This window comes from Herpailurus yagouaroundi, unplaced genomic scaffold (assembly GCF_014898765.1).
Source record: "Herpailurus yagouaroundi ecotype Mexico unplaced genomic scaffold, PumYag 197, whole genome shotgun sequence".
Taxonomy (NCBI): Eukaryota; Metazoa; Chordata; class Mammalia; order Carnivora; family Felidae; genus Herpailurus; species Herpailurus yagouaroundi.
The window spans coordinates 19,693,352-19,721,291 of NW_024412428.1; the positions used below are offsets into that span (position 1 = coordinate 19,693,352).

General features: G+C 40.9%; 1 protein-coding gene across 2 annotated transcripts in view; it reads right to left on the reverse strand.

Moving 5' to 3' along the window:
- FAM124A (family with sequence similarity 124 member A) overlaps positions 1 to 27,940 on the reverse strand; it is a 99,880-nt gene that overhangs the window by 3,630 nt on the left and 68,310 nt on the right. The gene's annotated exons all lie outside the window — the stretch shown is intronic.

Genomic DNA, 27,940 nt, shown 5'->3' on the forward strand with positions numbered 1-27,940 from the left:
GCAAACAGGATGCTGGGAGGGTGTGTTTCTCTCCAACCAGAGCACCACTATTTTCATGTAACTCATGGGAAGATGAGGGCGATCAGGATGGGGTAGCACAGGGCATCTCGGCTCAGAAAACACGGGACTTGATTCCAGTACATGTGTGATTGCCAGGACATATCCTAGGGGTGGCCCGTGGCTCAGGGCAGTATATCTGTGACGAGTAAGGGGCTATCAGGAAATTAGCATTTATTTACTTGCCGTCTGGGGCCACTGATCCTCTACAGACCTTGCCTTCCAGGACCTGGACAGGAAGTGGGGGCTGCTGACTACTGCCTGACACCTTGGATGCCCCACAGACCTTGGATAAGCCATCTCTCTGCCTTTAACACCTCACCCTGTTGTGCTATTCCCCCACCCTCCCTGTGGCGCACCAGGAGCCTGCTTCCGTTGCACAGAACTGGGGACTTCTCTTTCCACTGCACATTCCCACTTGGGTCTGCTTCTCTGAGATTCTCCGCCTGGCCTAGCTCAGTGCCCAAGCTTACGGGCCAACCTTACTATGCAAAGTTTCCATGAAATAATGGTTTTGGGAATAGCAGGTCTGGCTCTATTAAGTACAGGATCATCTGATTTATGAATCCTTGAGATAAGGATTAGGAGGATGGTTTACTATCAGAGATATTTCCTGGCACCCACCAGGCTATGAGACACCGGCCCTTTCCTACACAACAAGCACCCTTACCTCCCTATTAAATGGGAACTGCGTCTTCCCACAGCCACTTGGGAAATACAGTTGAATGTAATATACATTTATCGTGCATCTGTTACAGGCAAAGGAGGAAGGACTGCGATGAGACTCAGTCTTTGACCACATGAAACTTACATTTCATTGAAAGGATAGGAGACAAAAAAGAAATTGGTCAGACAAGAACGAGACTGTGATGACGGGCACAATAATAGGGCTATGAGGGCGAGACCATGCCTGCCCGGTAGGAGCAGAGGAGTCTTCAGGGGAGGTGGCCCTCAAGGTGAGCCTTTGAGATGGGCAGCTGTTCTGCTGGTGGATGGCATGAGTGGAGAGGAGGCTGTTCTGGAGAGAGGCCAACTCAAACAGAGGCTGACTGTTGGCAGGTAAGCAAGGAACTTGCAGGGGGCACTGAGTAGTTTGCCTTGATTACAGTGCAGGTGCATGAAAAGCAGGGATGGAAGATAAGTTGCAAATGGAGTCTAGTGCCATAGTGGTCAAGGAGACCTTGACTAACTGGGTAAGAAATCTACATACTTCTCTTTATGTTGAAGTCTTAATTGTTGGAGTTTTTTTGACCAACAAATATATGAATATATGACCATTCCTTTCATCGATTTCTAAGATCTTTGCCTAATTGCAGATGTTGCAATCTTTTTTTAAAGTTTTAAAATTTATTTTGAGAGAGAGCATGCGCATGTGGGGGAGGGGCACAGAGGGAGAGAAAGAATCCCAAACAGGACCTTCGCTGATGTGGGGCTTGATACCACGGCCATGAGATCGTGACCTGAGCCCAAATCAAGAGTTAGATGCTTAATGGCTGAGTCACCCAGGGGCCCTGATATCTCTTACTCTTATAAACAGACTCAGTGACTCATTCTTTCAATCAACATCAACGAGGGTCTTTTATGCAGGGCTTCCTCACTGGTGTGTTTACGTTTTGAATGGGTTATCAAAGGCGAGCTGAGATCTGGATCTCTTTCACCAGCAGCCTGTTGCACTATATAAATATTATTATCATTTTCTATGTACTCTTTGGTGTGAGAAATGTCTGGAGGGCCAGGCCAGATAATTTTGCGTAAGACATGGTCTTAGCAAACAATTACCAATACAATGTTCAAGTATAATAAAGTGAGCTCTGATGATAAAGTGAATGGCAACATACAAGCCATGTTAAGGCACAAAGGAGGGAGAGGTTGAATAGGGGTGAGGCAGCATGGGGAAAGGTAGAGAAAGCTTGCCTTGGTAAGTCACACTTGGATGCAATCTTAGAAGTGGAAGAAGTGTTTGCCACCTGGAGGGCAATAGGTGAAGCATAGAAGCACACTCAGGCACAAAAGCAGCCTGATCAGAGGCTGGAGGCAGGAACCAAAGCCAAGAGGTGAGCTCTGAGAGGCGAGAGGAGTCTTGTCGTGGTGGGCCCCAAATCATGTGTACGTATAAGGCACCTGCATTTCAAAACCCAAAGGCTTGAAAGCAAGATGGTGGCATGGCCAAATCTGTGGCAGCAGGGTAAAGGAGAAAGGACCGGATGGGGGGGCAAGACTGGTGGCAGAAAGAGCATTTGGAAGATACTGCTGTAGTCTTTCACTTGTGAAGATTCATTTCAAGTAAGCTGTATTTTCAGTTGCTCGCATGAGTTTCTTAAACATCAGTTCAGATATTCAGGATTTTGTATGGCTTTGCTGTCCAGCCTTCCTGATCCTCTCCTTAATTCTCAGTCTCTACATTCTGTAGCGTGGATGTGTACCCTTGTCCTGCCGCTTCTAGTCCTGCCCTCCAGGCTCTGGAGAGCATCCTGAAATTCCCAAATCATTCTGCCAAGGGTGGCTTAAGGAGCTAAAGGTGAAAGCGGCAATTGAGATCTCTGACGGTCTGAAATTATTGACGCTTGAAGAACGTGACGCAGAGTGCTCTTAGCGCAGGTTCTAAGCGGGTTCGGTGTCAGTCTTCTAAAGATAGCACTCCACAAGGCCGTCCTCACCATGACACTTCAGTTTGCAGCAGCCCCAGCTTTTATGTGCACGAGGGACCTTGCTGAACATGGCAAGAAGACTTGGAGCCGAGCTGGTTCCTGCTGGAGGTATGATCCACTCAGTAGGGCTTGCTGCTCCGTGCTCCGGCATCTCCCGGACTCCCACCCAGCCCTTCGGACTCTGGAAGGGTAAGCATGAAGAGTCCTACCTTTGGGATGGGGACAGGAGCAGCCTCTGAAGGCACAGCTGTGCCCAGGAGGTATCACAGCGAGGTGGCTGTCGGGGAGGCAAACTGATCTTCTTACTCGCTGGAGTTTGGCCAAACAAGAGAAGATAAATCATGAAGCTCTTTACAGAAGGAAGTCCTCGGGGAAGGAGGATGCTTTGGGAGGGGAGAGGCAATGTTTATTAATTAAAATGTCTATCAGGGCCAATTCCCCGGGGTGCCCCAGTGTATTTTCTTACTTGGAAATTTTCTTACACATTACCCTATCACTTCCATCTTTGGAGACTTATTCGAGGAGCATGCTCTTGGCGAGCATGTTTGCATTCTCAATCTGCTTGAAGAAGGGAGGCTCTGAATATTACTTCCTGAGAAGCCAACGGCCAAGGTTCCCAAGAAAGAAAGTGCTAGGAGACATCTCAATCTTTCCGCTCTCAGGGACAGAGTGGTGTTAACTTTGACTTAAAACCAGGAACAACTGGCAGAGGAGGAACACTTGATGGCAGGTATTGTCATCGCTGTGCTTGTTTAACAAACCTACCTGTGCTCTCTTATTTTTACTCCCTTATGAAGGCAGGAATTCAGATAAACCCTAAATTATGCTGCTTTGAAGAGAGGAGGAGGCACCTGGTGTTTGTCACCAGAGGGGGGCCCAGGTGCACCGTGGAAGTGCCAGCTGGGCAGGTGGGCCTCCAACTGGACCGGTGTTGGCTGGTGGTAATGACAGGGTCTGGGGGCAGGGAGCTGCAGGAGGGTGGCTGCGAGCCTCCACACCCCAGCTCTCGGGCTGAGCACACGTGGGATGTGTTTGCAGCACATCTGGTATTCGCTGGTGGTATTCCCCAGCTCTGTACAGAAGAAGCAGGGTCTTGTCTGTCTGAAAGACAGGTCGCGTAGACCAAACACGGAGCTGCTTTCTTGTGTCCTCCTGGCTGCGGTAGCTGTTTCCGGCCTCTCTCGTCTGCTCGTCTAACTTGACCAGGAACACTAGAGGCTGAGAATGAATCGTTGGAGATGTTTCAGGAAACCCCTCCCCAGGTGATCTTTCCAGAGTTGAAACAATACCCTATGTGCCCTCCTTCCTTGGAAGCCTCTCTCTGCCTTCTGTGACAGCAGCAAAATACCTCGGGGTCACCTTCCTTTCTCTTTGAAGCAGTGCAGGCTAGCTGACTCACTGGAAGCCAGTGGTTCCCCCCTTTGCTATTTATGGAACGGAATGGCATTAGGTAAATGAATCTGCTTAAGGCAGCTAGCCAGGAGATCTGATTATGTCTCTGAAATCATCAAAAACCTGAAATTGCAGTAATCAACCCAGAAGCTTCTCATGCAACTTTGAGCATAGACAGTTTGCAGTTAGGGAGGTAGAGGAGTCTGAGCCGAAGCATCTTTTTCAATGATCTGGGTGTCAGTAGGTTCATTCCCTGGCACATGGGTAGACTCCCCAGTGAAGGGGATTCTGCCCCTGACCCAGTGACCCTGGGCAGTGTCATACCGGAGTTCACGTTCATCCTCATACTTCCTCTTTCTGAGAAAGGTCATTTCTTGTTGTGTCCTTGGCACGAACACAACGACTGTGGCATTCTCTGCTATGTAATGAGCCAGCAATAGAGCTTTTAACCCAGGGACTAATAAAAAAAAAAAAAAATTAGGGGCAATTCAAGGAAATTGGGCAATGGGTTCACATGAGAAATCAGATTTTTGTTCTAAAGAAAAACACATCTTCCTTCTCCTTTCACTGTCCTTTGGGAAGTTTCCATAGAACCACTAAGAGGGATACCCACAGGCAAAGCCTACGTTGTTTGTGAAATTCTTTAAAATTTTTTGAATAAAATTATTTTACCAAAACAATTCTTATTGAAATATAGTTGATATATAACATCAGTTCCAGGTGTACATAATTTTTCGATGTTTATGTATATTGTGAAATAAGCCTAGTTAATCCATCACCGCAGATAGACTTTTTTTTCATAATGAGAACTTTTAATTTGCTCTCTTAGCAACTTTCAGTATACAGCCCAGGATTGTTAACTACAGTCATCAAGCTGTGTTACATCCCCAGGGCTTATTTGATAATTGAACGTTTACATCTTTTGAACAGCTTCACCCCCCATCTCCCAATACTGACAATCACCAGTCAGTTCCTTGTATCTATGATTTTTTTTTTAATCCACATATAAGTAAGATCATATGGTACCTCTCTTTCTCTGACTTATCTTGCTTAGCATACTGCCTTAGCATAGATAGACCCTATGTTGTCATAACTGGTGGAATTTCCTTCTTTTTCTATGGCTAAAAAAAAATATTTTTCTTTACACGTTCATCTGCTGGTGGGCACATAGGTGGCTTTCGTACCTTGGCTATTTTAAATAATGCTGCAGTGTACGCGGGAGGGTGCGTGCAAATATCTTTTTGCGTTACTGTTTTCATTTTCTTTGGAAGAACGCTTACGAGTGGAACTGCTGGATCACATGGTAGTTCTATTTTTAGTTTTTGAGGAATCTCCATGATGTTTTCCACAGCGGCTGCAACAATTTACATTCCACAGCCTTTACTCCTCATCCTTGAGAACACGTTGTTTCTTGTCTGTTTGGTAATAGCCGTTCTGATTGGGGTGAGGTGGTAGATAGCGTTTGTGGTTTAGATTTGCATGTCCCTGATGATTAGCGACGTTGAGCACCGTATTATGTACCTGCTGGCCATCTGAAAGCCCCCTATAGAAAAATCTCCATTCAGCATCTCTGACCCATTTTTTAATAAGATTTTTTGTTTATTTGCTACTGAGTCACGTGAATTCTTTATCTGGATATCAACCCCTTACCAGATACATATTTGCACATATTTTCTTCCACTCAGTAGGTTGCCTTTTCATTTTGTTGACGGTTGCTTTTACTCTGCTGTGCAGAGGCCTTCAAGCGTGCAGCCTCACTGTTTATTTTTGCTTCTGCTGCCTTTTCTTTTGGTGTCAAATCCAAAAAATCATCACCAAGACCAATGTCAAGCAGCTTACCACCTGTTTTCTTCTAGGGATCTTATTTCAGTTCTTAAGTTCAAGCATTTAATCCATTTCGAGTTTGTTTGTGTGTGTGGTATAAAACAGTGGTCCAGTTTCATTCTTCTGCATGTGGCTGGCTGTCCAATTTTCCCAGTCCCAGTTGCTGAAGAAACTGTCCTTTCTGCATTGTATATTCTTGGCTCCACTGTTGTAAATTAACCAACCACATAAGTGTGAGTTTATTTCTGGGCTCCTTATTCTGTTCCATGACTCTTTGTGTCTGTTTTCATGCCAATACCATACTGTTTTTATTGTTATAGCTTTGTAATATAGTTTGGAATCAGGAAGTGTGAAGTCCCCAGATTTGTTGTTTTCTTACGATTGCTTTGGCTATTCAGGATCCTCTGTGGTTCCATACACATTTTAGGATTATTTGTTCTAGGTGTACGAAAAATACCATTGAGATTTTGATAAGGATTGCACTGAATACGTAGATTGCTTTAGGCTGTATGGACATTTTTTTTTTTTTTTTTTGGCAATACTGATCATTTCCTTCCAAACCATGAGCATGAAATACCTTTCCATAATCTGTGTCTTCTTCAATTTCATCAATGTCTTTGGTTTTCAATGTATAGGTCTCTCAACTTGGTTAAATTCATTTTCTGTACTTCATTCTTTTGATGAAATTATAAATGGTATTGTCTTAATTTCTCTTTCTGATAGTTCATTAGTGTATAGAAATGCCACAAATTTGTATATATTGATATTGTATCCTGCAGTATTACTGAATTCATTAGTTTTAACAGGGCTTTTTTTGTTTTTTTGTTTTTGTTTTTTTTAGTATAGGCTTAAGGGTTTTCTATTTATAGTATATCACCCATCAATAGTGACAGTTTTACTTTTTTCTTTGCAATTTGGGTGCCTTTTATTTCTCTGTCTTCGTTAACTGATGTAAGACTTCCAATATTATACTGAATAAATGTGGGGAGAGTGGGAATCTTTTGTTTCTGGCCTTAGAAGAAAAGTTTTCAGCGTTTTACCACTATGTATGATGTTAGCAGTGGGCTTAACTGTTATATATATACACCTTTATGATGTTAAGGTGTGTTTCTTCTATACCCAACCCCAGTTGTTTTGTTTTTTTTTTTTGTAAATGTGGAATTCTGTCAAATGCTTTTTCTGCATCTATTGTAATGACCATACAATTTTTATCTTTCATTTTGTTAATGTGGTATATAACACTGATATGCAGATTTTGAACTATCCTTGCATCCCTGGAATAAATCCCCCCTTGATCATGGTGTATAATCCTTGTAATGTATTGTTCAATTCAGTCTGCTAATATTATTTTGTTGAGGATTTTTCCATGTATGTTGATAAGGGATGATGATTTGTAATTTTCTTGTGGCATCTTTGTCTGGTTTTGGTATCAAGGCAATGCTGGCCTCGTAAAATGAGTTTGGAATGTTCCCTTCTCTCCTATTTTTTGGACGAGTTTGAGAAGGATTGCTATTTCTTCTTTAAATGTTTGGTAGAATTCACCAGTGAAGACATCTGGTCCTGGACTTCTATTGGGAAGTTTTTGATTATTCATTCAGTCTCCTTATTAGTAATTGGTTTGTTCAGATTATCTATTTCTTCATGATTTAGTCTTGGTAGATTTTATGTTTCTGACAATTTATCCATTCTTTCTTTTCTTAAAATTAAAAAAGAATGTTTATTTTTGATAGAGTGTGCAGGGGAGGGATGGAGAGAGAGGGAGACACAGGATCTGAAGCAGACTCTGTGCTGACAGCAGAGAGAAAGCCCAATGCTGGGCTCAAAGTTATGAACTGTGAGGTCATGACCTGAGCCAAAGTTCAATGCTTAACTGACTGAGCCACCCAGGTGCCCTGGCATATAATTTCTCATAGTAGTCTCCTATGATCCTTTTTTTTCTGTGGTACTCAGTTTAACATCTCTTTCATTTCTGTTTTTTTTTTTTTTTTGAAGGATGTCCTTGGTTTTTTTTGTGATGAGTTGAACTAATGGTTTGTCAATTCTGTTTTAGCTTTTCTTAGGTTCATTGATCTTTTTATTATCTCTTTTCTACTAAATCTGGGTTTTCTTTTTTCTTTTTCTAATTTCTTGAGGTGTAAAGTTAGGTTGTTTATTTGAGCTCATTGTGGTCTCTTGATGTAGGCATTTATCTCTATGAACTTCTGTCACAGAAATGCTTTAGCTGTGTCGCACATTTTAGCATGTGGAATTTCCATTTTAATTTGTCTCATTGACAAATGAGACACTATAAAATCATTATAAAATAACCTTTGTCTCTTACTACAGTCTTTCTTAAAGTCTGTTTTGTCTGCTAGAAGTATAGCTTACCCCTGCTTTCTTTCCATTTCTATTTGTATGGAAAATCTTTATCCCTTTACTTTCTGTCCGGAAGCATCTGGTAGGTAGTATATAGATACATCTTGCATAGAGATATGTTTTTTAAAATCCATTCAGCCATTCTGTCTTTGAGGGGAGAATTTAGTCCATTCACACTTGCTTATTTATTTGCTTATTTATTTATTTTGATAGAGACAGAGAGCAAGGAGGGGAGGGGCAGAGATAGAGGGAGACAAAGAATCCCAAGCAGGTTCCATACTGTCAGCATGGAGACCAATGCAGGGCTTGAACTCATGAACCCCATGAGATCATGACCTGAGCTGAAATCAAGAGTCAGATACTTGACCAACTGAATCACCCAAGTTCCCCCATTTACATTTAAGGCCATTATGGCCAGGTATGTACTTATTGCCATTTTGTTAAAACTGTTTTCTGTTTTATAATCCCTTTCTTTTCTTGATCTCTTCCTTTATGACTTAATGATTTTCTGTAGTGGTGTGTTTAGATTCCTTTCTCTTTATCTTGTAGTTTATATACTACAGGCTTTTGCTTTGGGGTACCATGAGGCTTACAAAAAAACAACTTATATACTGTAGTTTATTTTAAGTAAAACAACTTAAGTTTGAACACATCCTAAAGCTCTAAATATTTATGCTCCACCCCAACATTTTTGTTTTGATGCCATAATTTATATCATTTTATCCTGTATATCCAATAACAAATTACTGTAGTTATAGTTATTCCTACAACTTTTGTCTTTTAACCTCCATACTAGCATCATAAATGATGAACCCATCACCTTTACAAAATTAGATTTTTCTGAATTTTACGTATATTTACTTTTAGCAGTGAGATTTATACTTTTTTGTTTTCCTGTTACTCATTAACATCCTTTTGTTTCAACTAAAAGTAGTCCCCTCAACATTTCTTGTAAGACTGCTTTAGTGGTAATGAACTCTAGCTTTTGATTGTGTGAAAAACTTTCTCTTCTTCAACTGAAGGACAGCTTCACCCAGTATTCTTGGTTGGCAGTTTTTTTCTTTTCCTCTCAGCACTTTGAGTGTATCATTCCACACACTTCTGGCCTGCAAAGTTGCTGCTGAAAAATCCAGTGATGGTCTTACAGGGGTTCCCTTGTATGTAAGAAGTTGTTTTTCTGCTTTTAAGATTCTCTCCTTGTCTTTAACTTTTAACACTTTAATTATAATGTGTCTTACGTGGGTCTCTTTGGGTTCATCTTCTTTGAAACTCTCTGGACTTCTTGGATATGGATGTCTGTTTCCTTCCCCAGATCAGGAATGTTTTCATCCATTATTTTGTCAGATTTTCTGCTCCTTTTTCACTTCTCCATCTGGGGACCCTTATAATATGAATGTTAGTTAGCTTCATAGTGTCCCATAAGTTCCTTAAGCTATCTTCACTCTTGTTCTTATTTTTTTCTGTTTGCTAGTCTAATTGGAGGAATTCCAAAGCCCTGTCTTGAAGTTTACTGATCCTTTCTTCTGCTTCATCTAGTCTGTTGTTGAACCCATCCAGTGCATTTTTCAGTTCAATAATTATTCTTCAGCTCTATGACTTCTTATGTGGTACTTTCTTATATTTTCTTTTTGTTGAACTTCTCCCTTTGTTCATTCATTTTCTCCTGAGCTCAGTGAGCATCTTCATCAGGTAAATAACTTATTTCTGTTTCATTAAGGTCTTTTTCTGAGATTTCATCTTGTTATTTCATTTGGGACATGTTCTTTTGTTCATTTTCTTTGATTTTCTGTGTTGGTTGTGTTAGAGAAAAGAGCCACACTTCCCAGTCTGAAGGACTGGGATCATGTACGAGATGAAACTATTATTCATCCTTGCTCTAGCTCTTTATCTCAAAAATTTTGTGTTTGTCCAAGCAGCCCATTTTATTCCTAATTGCTCCAAACAATTGAGGGCGCTCTAAGACCTGTGAGTATCCCAGAGGGAGGATCTTGGTCAGCACCTAGATTCAGGCTGATGGAAAGCAAGAACCTCAAGCAGCACATTTGAAAGTATGCAAATATACCTCTTTCAGCAGAAGACTGGGTGACAGGCATTATTGTCTGCTCCCTCTGCACTGAGCTCTGGGATGACAGCCAGTTAAGAACCATTTCTTTGTTTGCTACCATCCCACTGAATCTGGGAACACAAGCCCTGCCGGACACCAGAGCCAAGCCACAAAACCTAGGGCACCAAAAAATATAAAAGCTCCTTTCGTGGAGACACTGGCAAACTTGGGCCAGGAAGAGGAAAAGTGTGAAGATGGAGAGCACAAGGATGGTGCCCACCAGCCCTCCCGGTCTCTGGAGAGGACGGTAGTCAGCTCCTATACAAGTGTTTAAATAAAAGCACGCCCCACAGGCCATAGCTATAAAGATATGCTAATAAGCTTCTTTTAAAGAGTATTTCAGTCTGATGCTTCTTTGCTGTGCCCTGACGTATAGCTGGTTAAGAACTCTTTTTCAGTTTGTTAAAATCCTGTAGAACCCATGAAAGTAAGACCCCCCTGGACACTAGAGCAAGCAGCCAAGGAGTGTCCCCTGGATGACAGCTGCAAAAATCAGGGCACTGTCTAGCCCTTTAAGAACTATTTCTCAGGGCGCCTGGGGCTCGGTCAGTTAAGCATCTGACTCTCGGTTTTGGCTTAGGTCATGATCTCATGGTTTTGTGAGTTCAAGCCCCGAGTCAGGCTCTGCATTGATAGTGCAGAGCCTGCTTGGGATTCTACCTCTCTCTGCCCCTCCCCTACTCACACTGTCTCTGCCTTTCTCAAAATAAGTAAACTTAATTTTTTTTAATAAAAAATTAAAAAAAATAAAAAAGAACTATTTCCCAGATCACTATAGCCTTGTGGGTCTCATGGACATGAGGCCCATGGTTTTCAAAGCTAGATGTTTTGGGGACTTATCTCCCAGGTTCAGGTCTTAGAAGCTATAGTACCGTAAGAGGAGTTCAAAGCCTTTACTCCACAGGGAGAGATTATGAGTTGTGAGATCCCTCTTGATGGTGGGTTACCTTGCCAGGGCTGAGATTCATTGTGAGACTGTGTCTCAGTCTCTCTGACCAATTTTTTTTTTTTTTTAAATTGAAGTAGAGTTGGCACACCACATTACGTACTTGCAGGTACACAACACAGTGATTCAACAAGTCTGTATGTTACACTATGCTCACCTCAATTGTAGCTACCAACTGTCACCATAAGACACTATGACAATAACATTGACTGTGTTCCCTATGCTGCACCTTTCATCCACAGGACCTAGTCATTCACTAACAGGAAGCCTGTATCTCCCACTCCCCTCCCCTCTGGCAACCATCAGTTCTCTGTATTAATGGGTCTGTTTCTGTTTTTTCTTTCATTTTAGTTCACTTAGCATAATAACCTTCTAGGTCCATCCATGTTGTTACAAATGGCAATCTTATCCTTTCTTATAGCTAATATTCCATTGTCTATGTATGCATTTGTGTATACGCATGCATACACACACGTATCTTCTTTATCCATTCATCTATCAGTGGACACTGGGTTGCTTCCATATCTTGGCTAATGCTACACTAAACATAGGGGTGCATATATCTTTTTGAATTAGTGTTTTTGTTTCCTTTGGCTAAATACCTAGTAGTGGAATTACTGGATCATAGGGTATTGGCTTTTAATTTTTTGAGGCACTTCCATACTGTTTTCCACAGTGGCTGTACCAATTTATATTCCCAACAGCAGTGCATCAAGGTTCCCTTTTCTCCAGATTCCTGCCAACAGTTCTTTCTTATCGTTTTGAAACTAGCTGTTCTGATAGGTGTTGATATTTCATTGTGGTTTTGATTTGCATTTCCCTGATGATTAGTGATGCTGAGCATCCTTTCATGTGTCCGTTGGCCATCTTTATGTTTTCTTTGGAGAAATGTCTATTCCGATCCTCTGCCCATTTTTTAATCGGATTATTTTTCTGATGTTGAGTTGTGTAAGTTCTTTGTATATTTTGGATATTAACTGCTTATCAGATACATCATTTGAAAATATCTTTTCTCACTCAGTAGGTTGCCTTTTCATTTTGTTGACAGTTTCCTTTGCTGTGGAAAAGCTTTTAATTTTTGGTGTAGTCCCAGTGGTTTATTTTTGCTTTTAGGAGACATATCTAGAAAAATGTTGCCAAGGCTCATGTTCAGTAGATTACTGCCTATGTTTCTTCCAGAAGCTTTATGGTTTCAGGTCTCACATCTAAGTTCTTAATCCATTTGGAGTTTATTTTTGTGAGTGGTGTAAGAAAGCTGTCTAGTTTTATTCTTTTGCATGTAGCTGTCCAGTTTTCCCAGCACCATCTGTTGAAGAGACTGTCTTTGTTGTATATGCTTGCCTCTCTTGTTGAGATTAATTGACCATATAAATGTGGGCTTATTTCTGGGCTCTCTATTCTGTTCCATTGATCCGTCATTTTTGTGCCAGTACCATCCTGTTTTGATCACAATAGCTTTGTAGTATAGCTTGACATCAAGGATTGTGATACCTCCAGCTTTGTTCTTTCCCAAGATTGCTTTGGTCATTCAGGGTCTTTGTGATCCCATACAAATATTGGGATCATTTTTTCTTGTTCTGTGAAAAATCCTATTGGTATTTTGATCGGGGTTGCACTGTATTTGCAGATTGCTTTGGGTAGTATGGACATTTTAACAATATTTTTCTAATCCATGAGCATGGAATAGCTTTCCATTTGTTTGTCTTCAGTTTGTTTCTTTCACCAATGTTTTGTAGTTTTCAGAGTGTAGGTCTTTCAGCCCCTTGGATTAGTTTACTGGCACGTATGTATTCTTTTTTTTTTTTTTAATTTTTTTTAACGTTTATTTATTTTTGAGACAGAGAGAGACAGAGCATGAACGGGGGAGGGGCAGAGAGAGAGGGAGACACAGAATCAGAAGCAGGCTCCAGGCTCTGAGCCACCAGCCCAGAGCCCGACGCGGGGCTCGAACTCGCGGACCGCAAGATCGTGACCTGAGCTGAAGTCGGACGCTTAACCGACTGAGCCACCCAGGCGCCCCCGTATGTATTCTTTTTTAATGAAGTTAGAATTGTTTTCTTAGTTTTTCTGCTACTTTGTTATTAGTGTATAGAAACACAACCAGTTTCTGTGTATTCATTTTGTATCCTACAACCTCACTCAATTCATTTATCACTTCTAATAGTTCCTTTGGTGGAATCTTTAGGGTTTTCCACATATATAGTATCATGTCATCGGCAAGCAAGTAGTGACAGTTTAACTTCTTCCTCCCCAATCTGGATAACCTTTATTTCTTTTTCTAACTGCTGTGGCTAGGACTTTCAGTTCTATTTTAAATGAAAGTGGCAAGACTGGACATCCTTGTCTTGCTCCTGATCTCACAGGAAAAGCTCTCAGGTTTTCATGAGTAGCAGGTTAGCTGTGAGCTTGTCATATACGGCTTTTATTATGTTGAGGTATGTTTCCTCTGAACTCCCCACACTGTTGAGTTTTATTATGAATGAATGTTGAATTTTGTCAGATGTCTTTTCTGCATCTATTGAGATGATCATATGATTTTTATTCTTAGTTTTGTTAATGTGGGTATCGTGTTGATTGATATGCTAATATCAAAGCATGCATGCATCCTGGAATGAATCCCACTTAAGGTGAATGATCGATCCTTCTAATGTACTACTGAATGCAGTGTGCTAGCATTTTGTTGAGGATTTTTACATCTGTGCTTATCAGGGATACTGGCCTATAGCTTTATTTTTTTCATAGTGTCCCTGTCTGGTTTTGGTATCAGGACAATACTGGCCCTGAAGAACATGTTTGGAAGCTTTCCTTCCTCTTCTATTTTTGTTTTTTGGAATAGCTAGTGAATAGGTATTGACTCTTCTTTAAGTGTTTAGTAGATTCACCTGTGAATCCATCTGGTACTGGACTTTTGTTTGTTGGGAGTGTTTTGATTACCAACTCAATTTTGTTACTAGTAATTGGTCTGTTCAGATTTTATATTTTTTCCTATTTCTCCTGGGTTGTCCTATTTGTTGGCATATAATTTTTTTGTGGTGGTCTCTTAGAACCGCACATTCTGTGGTGTTTCGTATTTCTGTGGTGTTGGTTTTTACTTCTGTTTCTGATTTTATTTGGGGCCTCTCTTTTTTTGAGTCTGGCCAAAGGCTTATCAATTTTGTTTATATTTTAAGGAACCAGCTCTTGGTTCCATTGATCTTTTCTGTTTTTCTTTTTCTTTTTCTTTCTTTTTCCAGTCCCTATTTCATTTATTTCTGCTCTGGTCTTTATGATTTCCTTCCTTCTACTTAACCTTGGGCTTTGTTCTTTTTCTAGTTCCTTTATTTGTAGGGTTAGTTTATTTGGGATTTTTTTTATTTCTTGAGATGGGCCTGTTTCACTATAAATTCCTCTCTTAGAACTGTCATCGTTGTGTCTCAAAGATTTTGGACCATTGTGTATTCATTTGTTTCCATGTATTTTTCGATTTCCTCTTTGATTTCTTCACTGACCCATTCATTGGTTGTTCAGTAGCATGCTGTTTAGCTTCCATATATGTCTGGGGTTTTGTTCCAGTTTTTTTTTTTCTTGTGATTGATTTCTACTTTTCATACTGTTACGGAGAAAAAAGATGCTGATTTATTAAAACTTGTTTTTGGCCTATATGTGATCTAGTCTGGAAAATATTCCATGTGTACTTGAAAAGAATGTTATTCTGTTGTTTTTAGGTGCAGTGTTCTGTTTACATCTGTTAACTCCATCTGGTCTAATGAGTCATTCAAAGACACTGTTTCCCTATTTTCTGCCTGCAGGATCTATTCATTGATATATGTAGGGTGGTAAAATTCCCTACTATTCTTGTATTTCTGTCAATTTTTCTCTTTATGTCTGTTAATAGTTGCTTTATGTATTTAGATGCTCCAATATTAGGTACATAGATATTTACAATTGTTATATCCTCTTACTTATGTAATGCCCTTCTTTAAAACAAAAGATACAGACTGTAACAAAAGAGAAAGTCTATTTCATCTGATAAAGCACTGCTATCCTATGCTTTGTTTTGTTTTTGTTTTTTTTTTTTGCATGGAATATATTTTTCCATCCTTTCACTTTCAGTCTTTAGGCATCTTTAGATCTGAAGTCTCTTGTAGGCAGCATAAAGATGGGTGTTTTGTTTTTGTTTTTAAATCTGTTCTGCCACCCTATGTTTTTTGATTGGAGCATTCAGATTATTTACATTTAAAGTAACATTGGGACACCTGGGTGGCTCAGTTGGTTAAGCATCTGACGTCGGGTCAGGTCATGATCTTGTGGTTCATGAGTTCGAGCCCTGCGGCAGGCTCTGTGCTGACAGCTCAGAGCCTGCTTTGGACTGTGACTCCTTTTCTCTCTGCCCCTCCGCCACTCATGCTTTGTCTCTCTCTCTCTCAAAAAATAAATACCACGTTAAAAAAATTTTTTAAAGGGGGAAGATTTATGTGATCTGAAGAGAAACCAGAGTTATTGACATGTATGTCCTTATTGCCATTTTGTTCGTTGGTTTCTGGTTGTTTTTGTAGTTTTTCTCCGCTCATTTTTTTCTCTTGGTCTCTTTCCTTGTGATTGATGACTTTCTGTAGTGTTATGCTTGGCTTTCTCTGTCCTTTTATCTATTACAGGTTTTTGGTTTATCATTACTATGAGCTTTATATATAGCATCATGTCTATATCAAGTGGATGGTCACTTAAGTTTTAGAATGTGTCCAAAGAACTTTTCTACTCCCCCTCCACATATAAAAATGCTGTCAGTTTTATATCTTTTTATTCATAATTTCCTTCTAATTATGGCCTTTTCCACATCAACATGTCCCTTTATCATTACTTTTAAGGCTGGTTTAGTGGTGATGTACTCCTTTAACTTTTATCTGGGAAACTTGTGATCTCTCCTTCACTTATGAACGATAACCATGCCGGGTAGAATATTTTCGGTTGTAAGATTTTTTTCTCTCCCAGCTTTTTGCATTCCAGAAGGGAGTAGCATGATACATTCCATTTCTGCTGAAAAATCAGTTAATAGCCTTATGGGGTGTCCTTTATAGGTAACTTTTTGCTTCTTGCAACTTTTAAAATTCTCTTGACCTTTAAACCTGTGGTATTTTAATTATTATGTGTTATGGTGTAGAACTCCGTGGGTTTATCTTGTTTGGAACTCTTTCTTCAACTTGGATGTCTATTTATCTCCTTAGGTTAGGGATGTTTTAAATTATTTCTTCAAATAAGTTTTCTATACCTTTCTTTCTTATTCTTTTGGGACCCCCCTATAATTCAAGTTTTTGTCTGTTTGATGTCCAAGAAATCCCTTAACCTGCTTCACTTTTCAAAATTATTTTCTCCTTTAGCTGTTCTATTGTTTTCCAGATCACTGATCCGTTCTTCTGCATCTGGTAATCTACTGCTGACTCCCTCTAATATATTTGTCATTTCAGTTATTGTATTTTCCAACTCTGATTCTTTTTTACATTTTTTTCTTGGTTGAAGTTCTCATTGGGTCCTTCTACTTTTCTCTCCAGTCCAGTTAGTATCTTCATGTACCATCACTTTACACCCATTATGAGGCATGTTGCTTATCTCCATTTAATTTGGGTCTTTTTCTGAAATTTTTTGTTTTTATTTGAAACCTATTCTTCTGTCTCCTCATATTGCTTGACTTTCTGTGGATCCATGAGTTAGGTAGAATAGCTACTTCTAAACTCAAAGGAATGGTCTTGGGTATAGTCATCCCCTTTGTAGACTGTGGGTGCAAGCCAGGGTGTCCTGGGGCTCTCCAGCAGAGGGCACTCTGGTAGGGCACCTGGAACTAAGGCATGGTGCCGCTGGGGGGTCCTGGAATGTTCTGGCAGTGTAACTAAGAGCTGAGGCAGGCATGAGCTGCTCCAGAGCACTCTGTACTGGGGGTACCCAGCTGAAGTTGAAGTGGTATGAGCCTGGAGTACTTCAGGGTGCTTGTGCCTGTGTCACCTTCGTGCAATAGCTGAAAATGTAGTAAGTGCTGAGCAGGGCTGTCCTGGTGTGTGCAGCACTGTGTTGAGGTCACCTCAGGGGGACAGCTGGTGTGCTGTGGGCTAGGGGCCTGGAGGTCACGGAGTTAGGCTGGCTCGGGCACATGGACCCTGCTCCCACCCATACTGCCAAACTTAGGGGTGGGGAAGCCTGCCCCTTAGACCCAGGGAGAGGTCCAGTAGCTCTCTTGCCTTGCGGCTGGGTTATAGTGCTAGTTCCTTTGTATTGTAGTTGCTGTTTTAAACTGCAGCCTTTTTTTTCTGTGCCCTAGGACAGAAGAATCAGCTCACAGCTCCTCTGTACTAACTCTTCCCACTTCAGTTCATAATGTCAAGGGTTGGGGGGGTTCCCTTCATGCCCCCAACTCTCTTGATTTGTGACTTCTCGGTCTTCTGTTATGCAGAAGCTGTTCATTCAGCCCTCAGGGGGGAACTGCTCCATAAACAGGTACAGATTTGATGTGCCCATGGAGGAGGGTGAGTTCAAGGTCTTCCTACATTATCATCTTGGATCAGAACTCCCGCTCTTACCCACTTTAATGTGGGTGTGCTTCTTGTTTGCCTGATCTGGGGGATCTGCTTACCTGGTTTTTGGGTTTCCTTCAGAAGAAAGCAAATCTCACAGCTGTAGTCTTAGTGTGTCCAGGGAAGGAGGTGAATTTGGGACCCTCCTGTCACCATCTCAACCTGAAACCCTGTGTTGTTTTTTAGAGTGGTCATTGGAAAGAAATGAGGACGGTTTAGAGGAAAATCGCACTGTAAAGGTAAACAAAACCTGGTGCATTTGGTGAAATCAGTGACATTTCTAGATAGGACATTTGAATAGTGTCAAAGAGATGTTTCTAGGCCATATAAATCTTTGCTAGATGGTCATTTTATCCTGTGTGTCATTCTATAATAGAAGAAAAGTACTTTTTCTCCAGAATTGGCCAAATGGCAGCCAAGTGATAACCATCCACACTGCCTGGCTTCCTGCTAACAGTCACACAGCCTCCCTAATTTCACTGCACACACCAATCTGCGTGATGTGGAGAAGGACAAATCTGAACGTGTCCCTTGGCGGAACAGACCGAGTAGCAAGCTCTGCAACACCGTACAGTTCCAGAAAGACACAAGACCGAAGGAGTAATCTTTGTGTTTTGCACCTATTTGGAAATGATATTGTTCCCCAACACACCAGGTAGGCTTATATCTCCATGACTTCATGCTTGTCTGCTTAGAGAACACTTGCCCATCTTCAGAAACCAAACTCAAGGTGATGGTGGGAAGCCTCCTATCGCCACCTTCCCTCTTTTGTGAACAATGTGCACTCACTTCTCTTGGGTGTATATCTAAAGGTGAGCTTATTTTTTTAGCATTAGAAGGTACTGGAAAACAAATGTCCAAACTGACTGTATCAATATATACTTCTACTAAGAATTTGTTTCAGTTGCCTCACATACTCACCAACATTTGGTGTTATTGTTCTTTAAAATTTTTGCCATCCTGGTGGGTTTGGCATTTTCCAGATGACTGATGATATTGAGTATCTTTTTATATTTTTATTGGCCTTTTGGATATCCTCTTTAGTGAAGTGTTTGTTCTTTGTGTATATTCTGGATTCAATTCTCTTTTCAGATGCATACATTCGGATGTAAATATCATCATTCATCATTTAAGGCTGGTACTTACTATGCTGTGTTTTAAGAAATTGTTGCTACCCATCTAGCAGCTATGCTAAGTCACAGGGTGGAGAACCTAACACAAAAAAAGCTTGGAACCCTGACGACTGCCACACATAAGACAGAGAAAGCAGCATGTATCTAATAAAGCCACTATTTGTCCTTTCATAAGCCTGACCTTGCAAATCGCCGAAACAGAGCCATTCGGCAGAAATGTATATTTATATGTAATTAGAGGGACTGGGTTAACTGTAAAATCCCAGTGCTGCAAGGCTTTTAGCAACTGGGTTGAATGACTTCTAATATTGGTATAAATGTTCATATTTGCACATAACAGTCACTTAATAAATTCCTACTGAATGAATACAAAAATACATGGGAGGTAAAAATACAGATATTCTAAAAGTGATTATCAAGGGAATTTTAAAGTGCTTATACATATATATATATGTGTGTGTGTGTGTGTGTATACGTATATATACACACACACAAATATTCATAAATGGTTTTTGTAGGAAAAGAAATCATGAGAACTCTGGGATTATGGTAAAGTGGCAGCAGCATCTATGATAAAAATAAATTTTTCAAGTCAAGGAATGCCTCAGGGACCAGCTTTGTTTAATATCAGTGGCAGCTCTTGGGAATATGTGGCAAGTATCATAGAAGATACTACATAGAAAGGGACTATAAACCGCTGGAACTGCTAGGAACCTACCAGGCTATTGGATATATATTAAAAAGCTATCCATTTGAGGAACAATAGAGAAAATCTGAGAAAAACAGATCTGAGGATTGGGAGCTGAGGCTGATACATTTAATGACAGAATCTGTATCTAAAATATGATTCATTAGAGGAGCATATCATGCCCAAAAGTTAAGCTTGGTCTAAGTCCTACAATTTTCCCTGAATGCTTTATGTATTACCTTACTATTGGCTGTAAAGTAAAGGGGCAACCCGAGCTGAGTTTTGTATTAACAAAGGAACGTTAAGAATTTGATTTCAGGATTTTCAAAAGAGAAACATCCCCTGTCATAGTTCAAATAAAGAGATCTTAGAAGTAGCTGGCTGAAGTGATTACCAACAACTTAAACAAAAATCCCATTTTTTGAAATTCAAAGAAAATGAAGAAATCCTATTTGAACTATGGGGCACGATCAAAGAAACCAACTCCTTCTGGGACTTCTAAAACAAGGATAAGAGAGGGAGAAAGGAAAAGAAATCTTAATGGCTGAAAACTCCCCCAAATCTGGGGAGAAATATGGTCATCCAGGCACAGGAAGCTCGAAGATCCCCAAAAAGATTTAAGCCAAAGAGAAGTCTTCACCAAGACACATTATAATCAACTTCTGAAAAATCAAAGACGAAACTTGAAACCAGCAAGAGGAAAAAGAACCATCATTACATACAAAGAACTCCCAATAAGGCTTTCAGTAGATGTCTCAACAGAAACCTTGCAGGAGAGTGGGGTGATATATTCAAAGTGCTTAAAGAAAAAAAAAACTCATCCAAGAATGCTTTATCCTCATTTCTTTTTTTTTTTTCGGGACAGAGAGAGACAGGGGGCAGGGGAGGGGCAGAGAGAGAGGGAGACACAGAATCGGAAACAGGCTCCAGGCTCCGAGCCATCAGCCCAGAGCCTGACGCGGGGCTCGAACTCATGGACCGCGAGATCGTGACCTGGCTGAAGTCAAGTAATGCTAATTGAGTCTTCAAACTGGAATAGGAGGATGCTAATTAGTAACATAAAAATATATTAAAGTATAAAATTTACTGTGAATATATATTGAAATTCAAAATAGTACAATGGTGGTACATAAATCACTTTGAAATCTAGCATACAAGAGACAAAAGGGTTGAAAATAACCATGGCTACAATATTATGTTAATGGACACAATATAAAAAGATGTAAATTGAGACATGGAGTCAAGGGGTAGAACTTTCTCATGCAATTGAAGTTTTTACCAGCCTAAAATAGAAGGTTATAAGATACCTTAAGAAAGCTTATGGTAACTGCAGAGCAAAAGTCTATGACAGATAAATAAATGATAAAGGAAGCAAACCACTACAAAAAATGACAGCAAGGAAGGAACTGTAAGGCGATCAGGAAGCAATTAACAAAATGGCTACAGTAAGTACTTACTTATCAATAATTAGGCTAAATTCTCCAATTAGAGGACACAGACTAGCTGGATGGGTTAAAAAAAAATGACCCATCTATATGCTGTCTACACAGGACTCACTTAAGCCTTGAAAGACACACAGGCTGAGTGGGAAGGGATGAACAAATATTTCAAGTAAATGAAAACCAAAAGAGCAGAGGTAGTTATATGAGATAAAACAAACAGTAAGTCAAAAATTGTAACTAATGGTGAGGCGGTCAATTCATCGGAAGGATATAATAGTTTTAAACCTCCATGCACCGAATATGAGAGCACTTAGAAATACTAAACAATTGTTAACAGAGAGCAACAGACAGCAATACAAATAATAGTAGACGTCAGTATGCCACTTGTAACAATGGGCAGATTATCCAGACAGAAAATCGCTAAGGAAATGGATTTGATGACACTTCAGACAAAACGGATATGAGACAGATACAGAACATTCCAGCAGAATATACGTTCTGAAGTGCACACAAAACATGTCTTAGCAAATTTAGGAGTAAATAATACCAAGTATCTTTTCTGATGCTAATGCCATGAAATCAGAAAACAGTAATAGGAGGCAAGATTCACAATTCACAATTGTGGAGATTAAACAACATAGTCATGAAAAAGCAATGGGTGAAGAAAGAAATCAAAAGGGAAGTAAAAAATATATATCAAGACTTATGGGATGCAGCAAAAGCAGTACTAAAAGTTCAGAGCAATAAATGTCCACATCTAGACACAAAGATCTCAAACAACCTCCCTTTAACCTCAAGGAACTTGAGAAACAATAAGCTAACACCAAAGTTAGTGGAAGGAAATAAAGATCAGGGCAGAAATAAATGAAACAGTAACTGAAAAGTTAATAGAAAAGATCAGTGAAAGGGCCCCTGGGTGGCTCAGTCGGTTAAGCATCCAACTTCAGCTCAGGTCTTGATCTCAGTTTGTGGGTTCGAGCCCCATGCTGGGCTCTGTGCTGACAGCTCAGAGCATGGAGCCTGCTTTGGATGTGTGTCCCTCTCTATCTGCCCCTCCCCTGCTTGTGCTCTCTCAAAAATATACATTAAAAAAAATCAGTGAAACCAAGTGTGGTTTTTTTGTAAGATAAACAAAATTGACAAACCTTTAGCTACACTCACCACAACAAGGACTCAAAATCAGAAATGAAAGAGTTGTTAAAATGGATACCACAGAAATATAAAGAAACATAAGAGACTACTATGAACGATTATATGCCAACAAACCGGACAACCTAGAAGAAGTGGATACATTCCTATAAATATACAATATACCATGACCGAATCATGAAAAGATAAAAATGGGTTAAAGACTTCTAGAGAAAACATAGGAGGTAAGCTCCTTAACATTGGTCTTGGTGATGATCTTTGAATTTGACACCAAAAGCAAAATAGACCAGTGGGAACACATCAAACTAAAAGGCTTCTACACAGCAAAGGAAACCATCAACAAAAGGAAAAGGTTACCTATAAAATGAGAGAAAATACTTGTAAAAATTTGCACATCATATATCTGATAAAGGGTTAATATCCAAAAAAAATAAAGAAGTCCTAACTCAATAAGAAAAAAAAAACAAAACAATCTGAGTAAAAAAGGGGCAGAGGATCTGAATAGACATGTTTCCAAAGAAGACCCACAGATGGCTAGCAGGTATATGATAAAATGCTCAACCTCAGGAATCATCAGGGAAATGCAAATCAAAACCACAATGAGGTATCACCTCACATCCATTAGGATGATTTACAGAAAAAAGACCAGAGATAACAAATTTTGGTGAGGATGTGTAGAAAAGGAAAACTTTATACACTGTTGGTAGAATGTAAACTAGTATAGCCATTATGGAAAACAGTATTGTGGTCCCTCAAAGTACAAAAGATTTAATTACCATATCATCCAGTATTCCCATTCTTGGATATATACCCAAAGGAATTGAGATCAGTATCTTGGAGAGAGAGCTGCATACCCATATTCACTGCAGCAATTTATTTCCATATCTTAGCTAAGTAACCATCAATGGATGCATGGATAAAGAAAATTGGTACATATACACAAGAATATTATTCAGCTGCAAAAAAGAAGGAAATCTGCTATTTGTGACAACATGGGAGGCCTTTGAGGGCATGATGCTAAGATAAGTTGGACAAAGATAAATATCACTTAGATATGGGGTCTAAAAATAATGAACTTGTAAAAATAGAATACAGTGATGGTTACCAGGGGCTGGGGGAACTGGGGAGACATTATTTAGGATAACAAACTTATAATAGGCAAGTTCTGAAGATCTTACATACAACAAAATGATTATGGTCAACAATACTGTATTATAACCCTCCACGTTGCTAAGAAACTAGATCTTAACTATTCTCAGCATAAAAAGAATTATGTCATGTGATAAAAGTGTTAGCTAATGCTATTGTAGTAATCCTACTGCAATGTTTTCAAAGCAACACATCGTGCACCTGAAACTTACACAATATGTCAATCATATCTCAAAAATATGGAAAGAACTCCGCTTTTGTTATTTTTGGTTTGAATTATCCAACTAATTGCTGCCGTTCTTCCTTTTAATTTTCTAGTGCACTAATACTAGACTGGGGGACTCAACCTTGGCCAATTAATATACTGCAGGCTATGGGGTTATTCATTAAAATAAAAACAAAAAACAAAAAACAAAAAACATTTGGGGGCCTGACTGGATCACAGGGATTAGTTTAATTCAAGGTTTCTCTCCTTCAGCACAACTAACATCTTGGGCTCGATAGTTCTTTGCTGTGGGTGGGGGGAGGTGTTCTATAGATGCCAGAAGCATCCTACTCACTGCCCCCGCCCCCCCCCCCCCCCAAACATGTTACAACGAAAACTGTCTCAGGACTTTGCCAAATGTTCCCAGACAAGGCAGGGGTGGAAAGATTCCCTCAGTTGAGAAGCACGGCTAGTCTTTTGTATTATGGAGACATAATGCCCTTTTATTAGCTCAGGGATCAAAATTCTATGGGAATGTCTCTCCATCATTTTTTTCTAAACTAAATTTTTATCAACTGAAATGTGGGCAGACTTTTAAAAACAAAGTAGTGCTGGAGCACCTGGGTTGTTCAGTTGGTTATGAGTCTGACTTTGGCTCAGGTCACGATCTTGAGGTTTTTGAGTTCAAGCCCCACTTTGGGCTCTCTGCCCTCAGTGTGGAGCTTGCTTGGGAACCCCTGTCTCCCTCTCTATGCCCCTCCCCTGCCGGCATGCGTGCACTCTCTCAAAAATAAACATTAGGAAGAAAAAGTTCTACAAAGCTTATGATGGAAAAAAGAAATGTTCTGCTCTGACCCCTGAGTCTCCTTTCTTAGAGCAGCACTGTTCAATAGAACTTTATGCAGTGAGGGAAACATTCTAGATCTGTACTCTCTGGTATGTTAGGCACTCAGCTGTCCGTTTTCCCTAGTCTCTCTCCATCTTTTGCTTTGGCATTTTAGAAATCTGGTAGCTTATATTCTTGAATCCAGTCAGGAAGGACGTTTGGCTGGTGCATGGCTGTCAAGGCCACAGAATTCCACTTGTTTTTTTCTGGGTTCAGTACAGCACTGCTACCCTCCATTAGGTTTGGTGTCCCCCCTTTCCAGAGAATAAACTTCAGTATTCTGATGGAATCAGGAAGAGGCGGCTGATTTGGGGTTCAATTGCTGTGTTTACAGGAAGAGGCAACAGGCCAGATGTGGCCCATGGTTCTGCTTTGTTGAATTCTGTCAGCAAAGCTTTTTATACCAACTTTTGAACAATTTTACCACCCCCTCACCTAGGCCAGAAATACTGTGCGTGTACTCCGGCCCATTTACCTTGGTTATCCTCCTTCCTCAGGGTCCTGGCGACACTGGGCCTGGGCCATCCAATCTTGGGCATTCAGTGGGTCGGAATGATAGTTTGTGGGGGGAGGTAGGGCGTGTGGTTTGGGGACCCTTGATCCTGTAGGGAGCAGAGGGGATGTGTTCTCCCAAAGATAACCTATTGACCTGACATGCCCCCAGCACTCCTATATGGAGACGGGGGTGGAAGGAGCTCTGGTTCTGCTGAATTGGGCCCCCCAGCATGCTTTGAAGAGGGAAATGGCTGGTTTCACAGTTGGAGCTTCTGTGAACTTCAAATGTGGGGTACTTATCACCTTCTTTGTTTTTTGGCCTGGACTCCAATTACTAATTTATGGATAAGTGTGTGTTCCTTACCACGTTCTAACATAAACCAATAAAAATGGGTTATCAAAACTCAAAGGCAGTGGTATTTCAAGGCTGAGTTAGCTGTCCATATCTGACAAGGAACTGCACCTAAAATAAGGCAAGACAGAGGCACGTCTACTAACCACCTTCGAAAACTTAAAGTGGGCTTGGCCAATGTACATGACTGCTAGACTACTGCTGGTCATGATGGTCCCCTCCTGGCTGTCTTCAGATTTGGCCCCCGACACCATCATCAGGATCACTGAATACGTGTTTACCAGAACAAATTTAATACATTAATTTTCCAGAACAGAGTCCTTAAAACCCAAGTTGTCTGAAAGCAGAATGTATCATATTGCATAGGTCGGTGGTTTACAATCCTGGCTGTACACACCAGGGAAGCTTTTAAACAATATTCCACTCTAACTGAAACAATCTCTGGGGTGGGCATCAGTTGAAAAACTCCCTAGGTGATTGTAATGTGAAGCCAGGACAGGAACCGCTGTTTTATTTTTTTTAAGTTTGTTTATTTTGAGGGAGAGACAGAGACTGTGTATCAGCATGTTGTATCTGAATGGGGGAGGCGGAGAGAGAGGGAGAGGGAGAATCCTAGGCAGGCTCTGCACTGTGAGCGCAGAGCCCAAAGTGGGGCTCAAACTCACAAACTGTGAGATGATGACCCAAATGGAAATCAAGAGTCAGACGCTTAACGGACAGCCACCTAGGCGCCCCCAGGGACCGCTGTTTTAGTTCAACTTCCTGATTTACCCTTAGCCCTGGCTTTATTTCTCTTGGGCCTGGTCCCACACCTATTTTTATGGCTACTGAAAGTGTATATTTTCAGGGCTGTATACTTTTCAAAACTTTAAAAACCCTTCTTCTATTGCTGGGAAGATGGACCCTAAGCTCATCTTGTCCACGTACACAATTACGTAGCACTCACATCAGTGTAAGTAACCCGGAAAATGACCCAAAGACCGGCAGAACAAAGTCCACAGCTAAACTTAGGGAAGAGGGTAGGAAGGGCAGGAGAGGCGGTGGGGAGCTAAAGGATCTGGACGACAGTCTGTGGGAAGAAGGGGCCTGTGGGTGAAACTGTCACACCAGTGAGCTCATGCTGGGAGGATAAATACCCATAACATTTGGCTTTGAAAACCAGAAGGGCTGAATTTCATGAGTTCTTACAATCAGCAGGACTTAAAAACTGGAATTAAAAAAAATAAGCAAGCTCAGCTCTGGGAGAGCTGGTAGGGCAAAAGGAAACTGAGTCCCTGCCTTTAAAGAGACAGCACAAAAAACAGACTGGGGAGATCACTTAAGCAGCAGTTTGAGAAATGCCTGGAGCATATGGGAGGGAGAATTGTTTACTAATTTCAGAGCCTATCCTAGAGGGCCAGAGATCATTGGAAGACTCTTCCAGGAACAAAGGAGCTGGCTGGTGCCATTTCCCTCCTCAGCTCCCCACCCCCCCAAGCCTGGCAGAAACACAGAGCCACCTGCATGAACCAGCAGACACTGACTCTTGTTACCTAACCTGCTAACACCGCAAATCCTGCTTTACCCACCCCCCCACACTTCAGTGGATCCATCTCCTCTAGCCAGGCCTGCCTCAATCCTGGCCCTGCAGGTCTCCATCCCCCAGAAGACCAGCTCAAACCTTGCTAACGCTGTGTCCTGCCCTTGCACAAGTTGAGATCTGCCTCCTTCCATTTATTCCTGGCTAAAGCCCATCCAAAGCGATGCTGTTGGCAAGCAGCTTTGACAGGGGCCAGCACCACCTCAAAGTGACTATTACCCCAGGGAGAGGAAAAGATTACCACGGACACCAGTCAGACTATGGCCCCAGCAGTGGGCTGAGGGCAGACAGCTGGTCTGACTGCAGGTACCGCCCACCAACTAAAGCTTCTCAAGGTACAACACAGAAGGAAAGTGCCCTGCCGTTTGGTGCTACTGCAGATGGCTGGTCAGCCTCAACTCAAGGCCAGGGTGGCCCCAGACTGGCCCATTAACAACACAGAGACCAAACCCTGCCCCAAACAGGCAAAAACCATTGCAAATGACTGAACGCAAAAGTGGCTCAGCCACAACAGCAGGGCACAAGCAACAACACATAGGAGACACCCCTGAAGCACCAGGTTCTGGTGAACAGGGGACACTGCACTGTAGGGCACTATAGAACCTCTTTTTCACAGGGCCACTACTTTCAAGAGCAGGAGACGTAGCTGACTTTACTAACTCAGAGAAATAGACACAGAGAGTTAAACAAATGAGGAGACACAGGAATATGTCCCACATGAAAGAAAAGAACAAAATCACAGCAAGATACCTAAGCAAAATGAAGATAAGTAATATGCCTGACAGAAAATTTAAAGTATGATCATTACTTGAGGAAATAGTGGAGGACACAAGTAAGACCCTTAACAAAGACATAAAAAAAGAACCAACCAGAGATGAGGAACACAAATGAAATGAAAAACACACTAGATGGAATAAATAGACTGGAGGAAGCAGAAGAACGAATCAGTGACCTGAAGGACAGAGTACTGGAAGGTCATCAAGCGAAGCAGATGACA